The sequence below is a fragment of the Panthera uncia genome, chromosome D4 (assembly GCF_023721935.1).
Source record: "Panthera uncia isolate 11264 chromosome D4, Puncia_PCG_1.0, whole genome shotgun sequence".
Classification (NCBI taxonomy): Eukaryota; Metazoa; Chordata; class Mammalia; order Carnivora; family Felidae; genus Panthera; species Panthera uncia.
In genome coordinates, this window is record NC_064807.1 from 27,637,639 (window position 1) to 27,654,393 (window position 16,755).

Genomic DNA, 16,755 nt, shown 5'->3' on the forward strand with positions numbered 1-16,755 from the left:
ACCATAAATCTCTTTGAAGGAGAGGTTTCAAAGACGGAAAAAGTCATCAGCCCTGAATGACCGGCAGCAGGTAAACAGGCTTGACCACACGAGGACCCCTTGTCAATCTTACCACAGGATGAGCTCCCAAATAGAAAACCAGTGAAGGGAATGACCACACAAGCCAGGGAAGAAACACAAGTGTCTAGCCAGCAAATGGGAAAATGTTAATAGAAAGGGAACACAAATTAAAATGCATAAGAGATCGGCAAAGTTTAAAAGATGAATATGCTTGATGATGGGGAAGGAGGGAAATAAGCACTCTCATGAAACGTTAATGGAAATATAAATGTCACAACCTTTCCAGGGGACAATCTAGCAACATGATTTCAAATATTAGATACCCACAGCTTTTGACTTAGCAGTTTATCCTGATTTCCCCTAGGAATTTATCCTAAGGCAATAATAGTTCAACTAAAAGAAAGAAAAATGCACAAAGATAGGGGCGCCTGGGTGGCGCAGTTGGTTAAGCGTCCGACTTCAGCCAGGTCACGATCTCGCGCTCCGTGAGTTCGAGCCCCGCGTCAGGCTCTGGGCTGATGGCTCAGAGCCTGGAGCCTGTTTCCGATTCTGTGTCTCCCTCTCTCTCTGACCCTCCCCCGTTCATGCTCTGTCTCTCTCTGTCCCTAAAATAAAAAAATAAAAAAATAAAAAATAAATGCACAAAGATATGTCATTGCAGAATTGTTTATAACAAGAGGAACAACTGAAGTATCCATCCATAGGGGCTGGTTAATATCTTCTGGGATATCCACGATACTCTGGGCACATATTGTGCTGCACAGCTGTTCATTCATTAGAAAGATTATCGTTCTTGGGGCGCCTGGGTGGCTCAGTTGGTTGGACGTCCAACTTCGGCTCAGATCACGATCTCATCGTTCGTGAGTTCGAGCCCCACGTTGGACTCTGTGCTGATAGCTCAGAGCCTGAAGCCTGCTTTGGATTCTGTGTCTCTCTCTCTTTCTCTGTCCCTCCCCCACTCACACTGTGTCTCTCTGTCTCTCTCTCTTTCAAAAATAAACACTGAAAAAATTTAAAAAAAAGAAAGTTTAGGGGCGCCTGGGTGGCTCAGTTGGTTAAGCGGCCGACTTCGGCTCAGGTCATGATCTCACGGTCCGTGAGTTTGAGCCTCGCGTCGGGCTCTGTGCTGACACCTCAGAGCCTGGAGCCTGTTTCGGATTCTGTGTCTCCCTCTCTCTGACCCTCCCCCATTCATGCTCTGTCTCTCTCTGTCTCAAAAATAAATAAACGTTAAAAAAAAAAAAAGAAAGTTTATCCTTCTTCACACATCAATAGCAAAACATGGCCACAAAATATTGAGTGAAAGAAAAGCGTTCCAGGAGTATATTCTCATATATACAAGCATAGACGTGTGACTATTTATGAACACAAATATGTATATGTATATATTAATATATACATATATAAACATACATTCAAGTATATATACTACATGCAAATATGTGTGTATGTATACATACACTATATATATGTAGTATATATATGCATAAAGCTTCTTCTAGGAATGTGTCATCTTGATAGAGATTTCTAGAAGTTGAGATTATAGGGTTGTTCACATCCTTGCATTGTGTGAATATGTGCAATGACCATGTGTTATTGAAAATGGATCATTCCAATTCTCTCTATAGAAAGTATTACAAAAGCATTGTCATTTGCAGACACAGAGAGTATGCAACCAAATAAATTAACAAGAGAAAATCTGTCAGGTAGTTGATTAACAAAAATAGTGTACTCTTTTTCTAGATTTTATAATGTTTAATATAGCATTAGCTTTTTAAAAATTATAAAATGTTGTGATTTCTTTTTCTGCTTTAAATAAATATTCACCTTTGCACCAAAAGTAAAAAGAAAGAAAATAGATCATTCTGTTTTGAAAAAGAAGTCTCCTTTCTCCCTTCACCCTCTCCTCCCCTCCTGTTTCCGGATAGCACAGACCCCAGGGGTTGGGAGTAAGGGAGGTCCTCCTGGATCAGTGTCACCCAGAGAGGGGGTTCCAGCTGGAAGAGTCAGGTCTATGTTCTAGTCTCACTGGGAATCGGGCAGGTGACACTGTGCAGTCCCTTCACCTCTCAGTGAAACTGGAACTCTTACAAGATATTTAAGGTCTTTCCCAATTCCATTTTAACTTTCTCTCCTCCTAAATAATACTCTCTGATCTTAAAATATATGTGTGTATATATATATATATATATATATATATATACACATATATATATTTCTCTCATATCCTTTCTCACAGCCCAGCTTCTCTGGCTAGAAGAAAGACACTTATTCTAAGGTAAAACTACACTTTGTAACTTTACAAAGCAGAGCAGAAGCAGTTTACGGGGATCTACACAGTTTCCCAAGAATAAGAAAGATCCATTAGGCTAGTATTTGGAAGAATTTTGACTGTGGCTATTAATAACAGATGCTTTTTATATCTAATTCAGAGCATATGTGCACAAGCACACACACACACACACACACACACACACACACATGCACAAGCCCCACCAAAACAAAAATAAACTGCCTGTCTACTGTGTTCTAAGATATATTTTTCATTCTTTTCTGTTCAAATCTATTCTGTTCTGTTCTGATCTGATCTAATTCACTCTGTTCTGTCCCATTCCATTTATTTAGATGCATTTCATTAGAAAAACAAAAAAAGCATATTAGTAATGACCCATTAAATGGATTTTATGGCCCATTAAAGGATTTCTATCCACCCTTTGAAAAAGTGCTGCACTGGGCAGCTTCATAGACATTTCACTAGATCATAAAATTAATCTATGGGTTCAGAATGGAGACAGTGAAATAAAAATAAAGTAAAGGGAAGTGTATATGTTAGATACAGAATAGGTTAACGTTACTCAAATACCCCTTAAATAGCTGCCTCAATTTTTCACCCAATACATGGAACAGGTGGGATGTGTGTGGTATGGTCTAGACAGCAGGTTATTCTGATCTCTCCTCACCCTGTAACATTTGGTCAGTGGACTAGTCCCTCTTAAAAATAGAAAGTCGGTGTTCTCTTATCATAGAAATGTTGGAATACTGAGCCCAACGTATTAATCAATATTCCAATACTGATTCAAAAGTGAGACCCTTCTTTTTTCCTCTTTTTAAAAATTAAGAATTCTCAACAACAAAAGTACATATTCCCCAACATAAAGCAAATCTCCAGAATTCACCAGTTGTTTTTTGACATGAAACTTGAGATTTAATATGCATCTGTTCCTAGAATAGAAGGAGTCGTTTTGTCTTTTGGAGGTTTTTGTTTTGCTTGCTTGCTTTTACATAAAATCCCTTATAAGTTTCATAAATTGAAGACTAGGGATTAGTCAGTTCTGGCCCCAGAAACTTTAGTCGACATTTAACAAGAGGAAACCAGGGTGAATGCTTGATAATTTTCTCAGGAAATGCTTGAGAGTTCAGGGAGAGACTTTTTTTTTTTTGATGTAAAAACAATGATTATTTTGACTAAAATTCTGGATGGTGTTAGGAGTATCCAATTCTGACTGATAAGACAAACAGAGATACAATGAAACCCAAAATTGGTTTCTAGAATTTCCACCTATATACAAAAGGATTTTGATTTTGTGCAAATGGGGATACCCTCCACAGGGGGGTGGGCATCCTCCTGGCTGTGGTGGAAATTTGCAGTGATCTCTTAAAGACTAAAAGGAAACTAGGGAAAATAATCTGTGCCCCCTTCCTCAGAAAATCTCTGTGAAGAGACAGCGGCAGAGATGAAAGCAGGAGAGGCTGGCCTGGTGGGCATTGGCGTGAAACTGTTGCTTTCTTTTATTAAGTACTCTTAATTGCTATTTTTTAATACAGAAAGAAAGAGGAAAACACTAAAGAGTCTATAATGTTTCCAACTGATTAAAACTGTAATTTCCATTCTTGTTAACAAAAATTTTAAGGTAATATATCTCAAAAAATTAAACAGAATTACCATATGACCAAGCAATTCCACTCCTCGGTATATACCTCAAATAATGGAAAACAGATATACAGAAAAAACTTGCACACAAATGTTCATAGCAACATTATTTGCAATAGCCACAGGTGGAAACAAGTGAAATGTCCAACAACTGAAGAGTGGATGAATAAAAGGTGGTACATCCATACACAGGAGTATTATTCAGCCATAAAAGGAATGAGGTACTGATGCATACCACAACATGGATAGATCTCAGAAACATTTATGCTGAGTGACAGGAGCCAGATGCAAGGACAAGGTCAAGGTATAAATACAGAAGGCAGATCACTGGTTACCAGGGCCTGCTGGGAGAGGGGAGGGCAAGGACTACTTAATGGGTGTAGGGTTTTCCTTTGGGTGATGGAAATGTTCTGTAATCTGACAGTCATTGTTGCACAGCATTATGAACGTGTACTAAATGCCACTGAATTTTGCACTTTAAAATTGTTAATTTTATCTGATGTGAATTTTACTTCAATTTTAAAATGTGATCTAAGATGAGGAAATGTAAAACATACAGAAATATACAAAATTAAAAGCAAAAGCCTCCCCCCTCCCATACCCCCAGTCACGTTGCTCTTTCCAGGGATGACCACTGCTCGGTGTTGCTTCTATTCTTTGAGCTGGGATGGCAGGAGGGATTATGCACACCCATCTCCATATCTACCCCTCCTCCCCTTCAGCAGATCAGGTAGAGCATATTAGTCTCACCTGATTTTCTTTCATGACTTGAAGATTGTTCTACACAAACACAGACAGATTTGTGGCATTGACTGAAGGTGCTGCCCAGCCTTAATGTTGAGAGGACAGAATGAGCTAATTCCTTATGGAGAAAAGTTTTGCTTGCCTCTGATTTTCCACCAGGAGACCAAGAGCTGTAATGGAGATGCCCAAATGTGTCCACTCATGACCTTGTGCAAGTAGATGTGCACAGCACATTGCTTACTGGGGTTACTGGATCAAAGTATATGAGCACTTAACATTTGTGTTACCCAATATTCTCCCAGAAAAGTTGCATCAATTTATAGTCTCCAGTACCATAAGTACCCATTTCCCTACATCCCTGACAGTGTTAGATGTGGTGAATCTTTTTACATTTCTGGCCATCTGATGGTAAAAGATGAACCTCATGGTTTGATTTGCACTTGTTCAATTATGATTTATGTTGTACAGTTTACCTTGTATTTATTGAACACCTACTTTCGTCTTGATAAATTTCTTTCCTTGCACGTATTTAATTAGCATTATTTATCTTTTTCTTGTTGCTTTGTATAAGCTTTTAGTAAATGAAGGAAGCTGACCTTTTGTTGCTATTCATTTAGAAATATGTGTGGGCTTTCAACTTTTTTTTTAATGTTTATTTATTTTTGAGACAGAGAGAGAGAGAGAGAGAGACAGAGCATGAGCAAGGGAGGGCCAGAGAGAGAGGGACACACAGCATCCAAAGCAGGCTCCAGGCTCTGAGATGTCAGCACAGAGCCTGCTGACGTGGGGTCAAACTCACGATCTGTAAGATCATGACCTAGGCCAGAGTCGAACGCTTAACCAACTGAGCCACCCAGGTGCCCCTCAACTTTTTATGCCATAGAGATATTTACAATTTTATGTTAACAGATTTATCTTCCTTAATATCTAATGGGTTTTGTGTACCAAATTAAAAATTAATGTATTCATGTTTCCTTCTTCTGTGTTGTCCAATTCAATAGCTACTAACCACATGCGGCTGTTTAAATTTAAATTAATTAACATTAAATAACATGTAAAATTCCATTTTCATTTACACTTGTCTCATTGCCAGAGCTCAACAATCACATGTGGTTAGTGGCTGCCGTATTGGATGGTCATGATAAAAAGTGTTGCTATCATCACAGAGATTTTCATTGGACAGCCTTATTCTATTTTTTTTTTTTATTTTCTCCTTTTAAGTCTCTCTCCATCTTGAATTAATTTGGTTAGCAAGAATGAGGTAGGGATCTTACACACACCTCTTTTCTAAGCAGCTAGCCCAGTGCTGTTCTCTAAATAATCCTCTCCCACGCTGATTGAAAGGTCCTGTTCACCATAAATGAATTTCTCATCTATCTTTAGGCCCAGGGCCAGGCTCTATTCTCATCTACTGGTCGGTGTTTACATTTCTTCTTCAATTTGAATATGTAAATATTGTTAGTTCATGATATGTTCTGATATGGTAGAGTTGGGCTTCCTTTGTTCTTCATTTTCACAAATGTTCAGATTTACTTCACCAGATAAATTTAACATCCTTTCTTTCAAGTTTCTTCCCAAAAAGTGTATTGATATTTTCATAAATTGCCAGGATTTATGAAATGATTTAGGAAGAATTAGTATCTCTAAAATAACGTTTCTTCCTATACAGTGGATGAGGTTAACAAGGGCTCCAATTTCTCCACATCCTCATTAACCCTCATTACTATCTGTCTTTTTACTATAGCTTTCCTAATAGGTATAAAATGAAATCTCATTGTGGTTCTAATTTGCATTTCTCTGATAGCTAATGATGTTGAACACCTTTTCATGTACCTATTGGCCATCTCTATAACTTCTTTGGGGAAATGTCTATTCAAATCCTTTTCCTATTTCATAATTGGGTTCTATGTTATTGTTGTTGAGTTGTAGGAATTATTTTGTATATTCTGGCTATTAATCCTTATCAGATATAATTTGCAGTTATTTCCCCCATTCTGCAGGTTGGTTTTGTACTCTGCTGATGGTAGTGTTCTTTGATGCACAGAAGTTTCAAATGTTGATGGAGGCAATTTATCAATATTTTCTTTATTGTCTGTGATTTTGGTGTCATATCAAAGAAACCATTGCCAAATCCCAAATCATCAAGATTTTCTTTTACATTTCCTAAGAGTGTTATAGTCTTATCTCTTATGTTTAGCTCTTCCATCCACTGTGAGTTCATCTATTACATGATGTAAGGTAAGTCCTTTATCTGTTTATTTTAATTGGGATATTTGTCTTTTATTATAGAATTATAAATTCATGTATTTTTACGCATTTATATATGCTAGTCTCCTGCTTCAGTTGGTGAATTCCTTAGGGCAGAGACTGTCTTCCTGATTTTGGTATCCTCATGGTAACAGACATGGATAAGAAGCTGAAAAATTGAGCTGAGCTTACACAGAATTTCTGAAGAGAAAGAACTCATGTTCTTACCTAGAAGGGTATATTGCAGATTTTGTATGCCATCTAATGATATTCAGTGTTTGGAATCACCTACAGTGCTTGCTTTTTTATTGCATTTCGGTCTCTTTTGTTGGATGAATTTCTCTTATTGGTCTCATCCAAGCCTAAATGCTGCGGGTTTCTCCTTCTTTCCTTAGAAGACTCTAATAGTCACTTTCCTATGCTTTGCAAACCTCCTAAACCAGAATGTGTGGGTCAGAGAGTATCTAATTCAAGTGAGGCCAACCCCAAATATACAGAGATGGCAGTTCCCATGACAACCTGGAGGACATCTTATCTGATGGACAGCCACTGCTGTGGCCACACAAACTCAAATTTTCCGATCTTTGAAATTGGTTTATGTTATGTTATGTTATTTGTTTATGAAAGATTGTCCAAGTTTTAAATATTACCAACTAATTTTTTTTTGAGCAACCAGATTTCTAAATCTCAGGAGAACAGCAGCTTGTGTCTTTGATCTTGTTGGTATTTACTCAGCTCTGATCCATTACTCACTCTAGCTTGGGTTCCATTCTTTACAACTTATACATTTGTTTTGTCAAACAAAGTACTTATTGTGAAGCTTGCCTTAGCTTGTCACTACTCATTATTTATACCATGCTGAATTAATCCTAAACGCTGTCCAAACACAAAACACTAGATGCCTGCCCTGAGTAGTTTCTGTCTTCCCTTGCACTGTTAGAGAATTATTAGATTAGACAAAGAAATCTTAGATGGGGTACTAAATGGGGAAAAACAAACCTGCCCAAAGGAGCATTTTAATCACATTCATGCCTTACCCTCTATGCCCAACACTGAGGAAAATCATGACCTTTGACTTATTTCTTTCTGAACAAATATTTTTTCCATTACGGGACTAATGAAATTGAGGTTTACCGTATATTGATCTATTGCTTCGAATGATTTCTAAGTTGTTTTCAAGTTTGCCAGCAGATAAACACTGCTTACAGTAAGTGCAAAGGTTGCTATTGTTCAAGAAGTCCTGGTGCTTGGGAAACATAAAAGGGCCATGAACCATAGTAAGCCAAGAAGAAGCTTCAAGGAGCTACTAAACAATTGTTTGTACTGTAGGGCAAGAACATTTGTCCTTTCTTTCTAGGTATTTTGGCTGGCGTAATAAGTAAATGTAAGACAGATTAAGAGGAGAAAATCAAATTTAATTTTCTGTACACAGGAGACTCAAAGAAGTTATCAAAGCAGGCAGCTCTTATACCTCTTAGACAAAGAAACAATAAATTTGTGAAGAATTAACAAGACAAAGAAGTTTGGGCTTGGGGTAGCAAATTAGTGAAGTAGCAAGTTCTGTTTATACAGCCTTCTTGGCCCTGAAGTCCCTATCTCTGGCATTAAAGATGTTTCTCTTCTTCCTGGTACACAGACAGTATCTTTCACATGGGAGATTTATTTCCTGCTTTCTGGGGGACAAAGGAGGGTCAAAACATCCTTGTACTGACTGTTTCTCAAGTAACTTGAATTCAAAGTAATCAGTATGTCAAAGTGTCATATTTTGGAGTGGCATATTCTGCTCCCCTTCATTTATTTTCCTCCTTCTCCTCCTCTCCTCCCTTCTTCCCCTTCCCTTCCACTTCCCCTTCTCCTCCTTCTCCTCCTTCTCCTCCTCTTTCTTCTCTTCTTCTTCTTCTTCTTCTTCCTCTTTTCTTCTTCTTCTTCTCTTCCTTCCCCTCCTCCTCCTCTTCCCCTGTTCATCCCTTCCTCCTCCTCTCCCTCATTCTTCCCCTTCTCCTTCTCCTCTTTCTTCTTCTTCTTCTTCTTCTCATCCTCCTCCTCTTCCTCCCCCTCTTCCTCCTCCTCCCCTGCTCCTCCCAGCCTCCTCCTCCCCTGCCTTCTCCCACTCCTCCTCCTCCTCCTCCTTCTTCTTCTCCTCCTCCTCCTCCTCCTCCACCTCCTCCCTTTTCTCTTAAGTTTGTTACAGAATGCTATCTCTTACTTTAATTAGTTTTGCATTAAATGAATTCAATCACTGGGTCAAGATTTGGGGGATCTTGTGAAAGAAATGTTCACTTACATAATCTTTCAATTCCTAAGCTAGTTGCTGGAGCATACAGGACCCTAAGTTAATGATAAATGGAAACAGTGGTGATGAGTAACAAACAGCAAAGCCCCTGAATCACACCCATGAACAGCAGCAGCGAACTGCTCATCACAGGTCCAGAAGCCAGAGGCAATTCTGTGCTCAGTGTGAAAGGCTCAAAATAAAAATCCACATGTGAAAAGAACAACTTTGACTTGTCTTCTCTCATGAACAGTACATAATAGGGATGCAATTCCAAGTCTGTCAGCCAGGGAGTTGGCAGCTACCTACTTGGGGGCAAAAATTCCAGAGATTAGTTAAGAATTTGTCTTAGTTTGCCTAAAATTTGAACCTATTGTCTTATCCTGTAGTGATTCATTTCCTTTCCCATGAAATGGACACATATATTTAATATATATGTTTTCAGTGTATTTAAATATATATGGTTAACTGACAGTTACTTCAGAGAGCTTTTGTTTTATTTTGGATAAATTTTGAATTGGAAATATCATGGCTATAAAATTCTAAAATTTTGGGTTGACCCTTTTTTTGGAAGCAGTAACTTGGAAGACCAATGACTATTTGAAAGGGGAAATGTGGTCACCTACTGACAGAGTCAAATACTAAACAGAGTTCACATTAAAAATCAATACCTACTTTTTTCAACCCCTTCACTTTGCATTAAAGCTAAAGCTGTTGGCTTAATTAAACTAGACATGTCTTTAAAGTTATCAACATTAAAAATAAATCTTTTGTCAGGGCGCCTGGGTGGCTTAGTCAGTTGAGCATCTGACCTCGGCTCAGGTCACGATCTCATGGTTCATGAGTTTGAGCCCCATGTAGGGCTCTGTGCTGACATCTCAGAACCTGGAGCCTACTTCAGATTCTGTGTCTCCTTCTCTCTCTGCCCCTTCCCTGCTCATGCTCTGTCTCTATCTCTCAAAAATAAATAAACATTTAAAAAAATAAAATAAAATAAAATAAATCTTTTGTCCTGTTTGGGTTTACTTAAAGTCAAATAAATGGATGTCATCTCCATTACAAAAGTTTATAATAATAAACAAACAAAGAAACAAAAGCATAGGAGGATGAGTGACTTCCTGTGGTGTCTCTTGAAGTTGTTATTGGTGATCTGAGCACAATTGTTGAAAAGAAGTAATGAATAGATGTCAATTTTGAAAAAAGGTTGTAGGTAAACTTTTGAAAATAGTTTCTCAAAATATTTTTGATAACCTTGGGGTTTTGCTATGTTGTGTGGTTAATTCATGAAACATCTAGGTCATTTGCAGATAAGATAAAATAACAAATATTAAGTATCAAACATAGGTTTATTAACTTTTGTTTTCCTTATTGTAGAGAAACTAAAAATAAATTTGGTTTTGTTAGCAAACATGTTTTGTGCTTTATTGAAAGATTCTACTGTGAGGAAGCACAAGTTTCTAGAAATAATGAAATATATTGATAAATTTACCAATCTACAAAAATACTGGTGACACAGTTCACAAGAGCTTACTACTTATTTTTCACTAGAAACTAAAGTCTCTGAGAATTAAGAATTCTAAATTCATATATAGGGTTAAATCTACTAAAATAATAAGAGAGACAACTCTGTATGCAAGGAAAGAAAGATGTACATTTTTGGTAAGACAGTACGGGAAATAAACATACATTTTTGTTGAGACAAAAGAAAATAGTTTTGCCCTAAAGTAAGTCTGGTTATTTAAAGAGGAAAAAAACATAAAATCTGAGTGCAAAAAAGAGTAAGTTATAAAGGTTTATTTAAAAAGAACTTTTGAAAGGAACTTTATGTGTGGTCACTTGTGATAAAAATTATAATGAATGTATTTAAAAATAAGTATTAGTTTCAAAAGTACACTGGTGCAAAACTAGAATTTGGTTTTTCTTTCTGTTAAAAGGAGAAAGCATTGCCTTAGATTATTGGTTTGCTTTTGATAAAAAGTTGTGAACAAATTTTCTCTTTACCTTTAATGTAATCTACCTAGAAAAACAAAGTATCTATGTTTTGACTTCATCACATCTTTAATTATTCAAGAAAACTGAGTCTTGCTAACACTAAAATAACTACGTTTTGTTCACAATCATATAACCTGTATTTGCCTTTAAAATATTTTATTGTCACTTGGGTTAAGTATTATTTCATAATCATCTGTGATCCTATTTAATGAGATGTTCAACTCTTTTCATATTTTTTGACATACTTCCCAAAATCAAATTCTAAAATAAAGTCTTTTGATGACAGTCTAACTGAAATTGTCCAGAAGGCTCTGGAGCATTTCAAAGATTTTGTGAGAAATTAAACTAATTAGGCTCATTTGGGAAGGATTGTCAAATAAATGATTATATTTGTGTAGATACAATTTATTAAAATAAGTGTTCTAAGAATTATGTAAAACTCCTTGAAATCTGATATGTCCTTCTATGTTATTATCTTGAAATATTGTGTGCCAAAGAAATTTCCAAATGTCCTTGTCAATTGCATTGTCATGAACTCTCATCAGATCTCTAAACATGGCCATTTTTAAGTCTTTCACATTTTACAAACAGTTATACTTGTATTCAGACGCTTTTACAAGATTCCTGCAAATGTGTTTCATCTTCAGAGAAATTCATGAAAAGGACATTTGACAAATACAGATTTCCGATTACCTTAAGATCATAAAACTGAACTGAGCGAGAATTTCTGGAACTGGTGGAAAAACTGGACTCAAGTAGAACTGAATTCATAGCATGGGGCTGAATGAACAGTGGGGGATGATTATAGTTTTTATGACATTTGTGTTAGAAACAACACTGATTTTTAAAGGTTTATTTTTCCACGTTTAACAAAACTTCTTCTCTTACACTAAGTATGACTTACAACAATTTGATAAAATGTACTTTCACACCTTTGTGAACAAATTTAAACATTTATCTTTTTCTCCCTGCCTGATCCCTCCAGAAGTGAAAAATTCTCCTTGAGTATCCTTATATTTTATGACAATATATTCATTTGAATAAGTGCAATAAGAATCTTTTCTCCTTGGAACAGGACACAATTGAAAGCACCAATGACATTACCAAGGCTTTGGCTGGGATGTCATATTTCACAGAGATATGCGTATATTGATAGGTGGCCACACAGCTTTCAGGAACAAAGATTGACTTAATAGAGCCAATAAAGCCCCTTAACAAAAATTTAAAACAATAACAAAAACTCAAAAAACAAAAATCTAAAACCAGAAGCTTGATAACCATACTAGGTGAGTAAAGAAGGTCACTTCCTGACAGGTATAGGAACCTCAGGATATTTTGGGAACCTCAAGAAGACAAGAATTCACCCAAATCTGTAGGTATTGCAGGCAAAATCTTATGGCAAGTATTTGGCATGGCTTCTGGCCTTGAGAGGCTGTAAAAAGTTCAATCTAGAGATTCTTTATGATCACTGTGATCAATACTATTGATCAATCACTATGCGATCAATCATTATTCTTACTGCACTTACGTAAATAATCAGATCAAGTTTTTGGAAACTGGAATTATTTTGCAAATTCCTCTTAATTTGGGTATTTTGGTAAAATGAGGGTAGGGTAATTATAGAGAGAAAAAATATGTTCAATGACATACTTTTATAGATATTATATTCTAAAAGTTTATTATAAACTGGACTAGATCCTGATTCCTGTAGTTTCTGCCAAATTTTTGGCAAAATTTGGTTACACATCTCCAAACTAACATTTTCCATTTTTTCCCCATCCTTTTGACTTGGAAATATTTGATAACTAAAACTGCTGCTTTTCCTGAAGCCCCACAAACTGAATAAAAACAACTTAACGTAAAAGTTGTTTCTTCAGAGAAATTAACACAAGAGCTCCTATATAAGACCATGTTTCTCTGGAGGCCACTCAAAAGGATCATCAGAGACATTCAAACCACAAGCCAGATCTGTCAGATCGCCACTGTCTGCACTCTATGAAGGTTGCTTCAAGCCTGGTATCTAGACATCTTCTTGATGGTCGATCCTCAGAAACTGGGGTTTTGTTTGTTTGGTTGGTTGGTTAGTTTTGTTTTTTTGTTTTTGGGGTTTTCTGTTTGTTTTTTAAGTTTATTTATTTATTTTGAGAGAGAGAGAGCATAAGTGGGGGAGGGCAGAGAAAGAGGGAGAGAGAGAGAATCCCAAGCACGGACAGCATGGAGCCCAATTTGGGGCTCAAACTTATGAGCAGAGCTACCCAGGCACCCCCAGAAACTTGTTTATAATCTGATTCAATCATTAACCACTGGTTTTCTTTTGCTTTCCTACAAATGCCTCTTATTTATAACCTGGTTATTTAAACCATACGCCTAACTTTGAGAACACACCTGCATCACTACCTCCTGAAATGAGTTTACCTGAACTGACCTATTATCAGAACATAGAGACTGGTTCAAGGAGAGGGAACAATACCAGCTCAATTTTGAATGTGTGAAATTGTAGCAGAATTCTGGCACAGAGAGTCATGACACTGAGGCTTTTCTTTTTTTCTTTATTCCTGCCGGCACCCTTCAAGTTGGGTTCGTACCCAAAGAACAGAGCCCCGAACACCACATGGCATAGCTTTTTATATATGTTTTTTATTTCTTTGTCTCCCATATATGGTAACATATAGACATGTAGTCTGATTAAGTGGTCTCATGTAACAAGGTCATGAGGGATGTTGTCATGTATGCATATAACCAGGTTGCCTTGAAGTTTGTCTTTTTTTTTCCTTAAAGAGGGGACCCTACCACATTCCCCCCTTTGATGCCCAAAGGGGGGAAATTTGGGTCAAAGAGCATCATTTTGGTTTAGAGGCTTATATTTTTATAACATTATTACATGAGTGGTCATCCTTTTTAAGCCATGGCCTCGATCAGACTGGAGACAGATCAGGGGAGTTAAGCAAGGTAGGATTAAGCAACCTCCCACAATTAGGAGGAAATTTTTATAAGAGTTTTGAATCCCCTGAAAGTTGAAAAATATTTTCTAAATAACTCCCTGGGTTTTTAACCATTCCAGGTCTGGATGGGGACATGAGCAGTCTTTTTCATTTGATTTGTATCTCTTTTATGACTTTTTTTCTTATCTATCTGTAGGCAGCAGTTGCTTAGATTAAACTTTTTACAAACTTTTTCCTCAGAAGCAAGTAGGTAATCTAAGGCCAAGTGATTTTGATAGAAAGCATTGTGCATTTTGGTTTGTTGCTTGGCTAGTAAGTTAAGAGCTCTGGCAGTTTTATTGGTTATAATTTTTATAACTGCTTGTAGTCTTATTATGCGATTTAGCATGTAAATGGGAGTGCAGTAGCCCCAGGTGGCAGTGCCATAATATTGGATTACATTGGAGACCATTTATCATCTTTTTAATTGTCAATTTGTAAGGCACACAGCTTTTTTTTTCTTTGAGTCCCCTGTCTCCATACACTTGGAATCCCAAATGTTTCCCTCTGGCAAGTGGGAGCAGGAAGAAAGTTTGACGAATAGTTTCCAGCACATACGACCCTGACCAGACTGAGGGAAGTACTATAGAGATTGTCCTTCCACATATCTAGTATAGTCCACCTAGGGCTCGCCATTTGATGGTGGTGTTGACATTGTACCAGGCCTCTCAGAGATGAGAGAAGTTAGACAAAGGGTGGGGATCTGACTCAGGGTGATCTGGGACCTCCACCATTGGATTTTTCAGACAGTTGAGTTATAAAATCTTTGGCCGAGGCATGTTAAGTTTTTAACAAAGACAACGATGAACTTTTTCCCCACTAAGCAAGATAGTTTTTCCCAATAATTGAGTTTTTGAGAAGCTAAACCCTGGTAGTAGGACTGGGGTATTTTGTTTTACTATAGGTTTGTGGGGATCTAATTTTCTAGTCTCTTATCACCATTGTTTCCCCATGTTGGTACCAACAAAGTATCCTATCCACAAAAGGAAGATGAGTGTTAACAGAAACCTGTCACCACATTTCCAGCTGGCCATGGTGGCCCTGGCCAATCCTATGGCAAAGAGTAGACCAAGAATCACAATAATAGTGAGAAAAAAGGCGTGACATTGCCTCAAAGTAAGGAAACAGATCTAGAAAATAAGGAACAGTCTTTTGTTTCATCAGACCGCTGATTTCTCAAGCTTCTGCCATGCGTAGATTAGTCAGCTTCCAGAGCGACTAAAGCAGAGCCACAGTCTCCTGGAGCCTCTGGAGCTGCAGGTTGCTTTTCCCATATGGTAAGCTTGCACAGCATTGATGGATGAGGAATGCACTCCCAGTTTCAACATGCCAGCTTCACTCTGCTGTAGTGAATCCAGGGACCCACTTAGGCTACTGCAATAGAGGTGGACAAAATGACAGTGAACGGGCCCCTCCAGAGGGATTTTAGGAGTTGGACATTTCACTCCTTTATCCATATTGCATCTCCTGGTTTAAAGGGGTGAGCGTCTGTGGTCAGATTGACAGGTAATCATTCCCTGATCCAGTAGTGTAAGGTGGTTAGTGTAGAGCGAGGGCCCGCATCTGTTGCCTTAGAGTTAGATTGTCTATCTCATTTATATCCTCCGTTTATGCCCTTGATAATGGGGGGAGGGTGCCCATAAAGGATTTCATAAGGGGAGAATCCCATCTGCTCCTTTAGCCTCCCACTTGTAGCTGCAGTCTGCCTCCCTGAAGGTCCCTTATCTCTTCCTGCTTAATGTTAACCCTTTCCTATTTATTTCTCCCCTGGAATCGGGCCTGTAACTGCTGTTAGGGAACAGGGACAATGACCATTCTGGCTTCTTCAAACTGATAAGGGATGGTGTGGGGGTACAGCAGTTAGAGTCTACCCAAGGGTTGGTCAAGTGGCTCAAGGTATAGTTCTATAGGAAGGCTGGTAGGCATGAGCAGACACAAAGAGAAAACACAAAGCAAAGATTATATTGATCAACAAGAGGGTATCTAAAGATAATGTCCCCAGTTTTCAAACCTGTCAAACAACCCAGGAGAGACCCTGACCTTGTAAACAACATATGTCAGAGAATCTCTCATAACCCAGGTGATGGAGGAGCAGGAGCAGTAAGTAATCCGTGGTTGCTCTATTTCCAAGAGTTTGGCCCTAACTGAATTAAAAAAAAAAATTTTAAGCATCTAATGCTTGTGAGGTGTTATTTAGAGTTTTGCTGAGTATAAGCAGACAGTCTGCTTTATTTTGAGGTGTAAAACTTTTCCAGGAGCCAGGGGTTCTACTAGAGAAAGAGTCAAGGCAGCCATTTACCATTATTAATTTGTAAATTTTTAGGTAAGCCAAACCTGGGTATTATTTTATAAAGCTGAACTTTTATTAATTTTTGTGCCTTTTCTGTCTTGCAGGAGAAGACCTTTACTTGATTAGTAAAAATATTAATCCATACCAACAGATGTTGGAATTCCTTTGACATATGAGTGAAACCTAATTGTTAGTCTTTCCTGGATAGTTTCCAGTTCCTTGACTGTCTAGGAGAGCA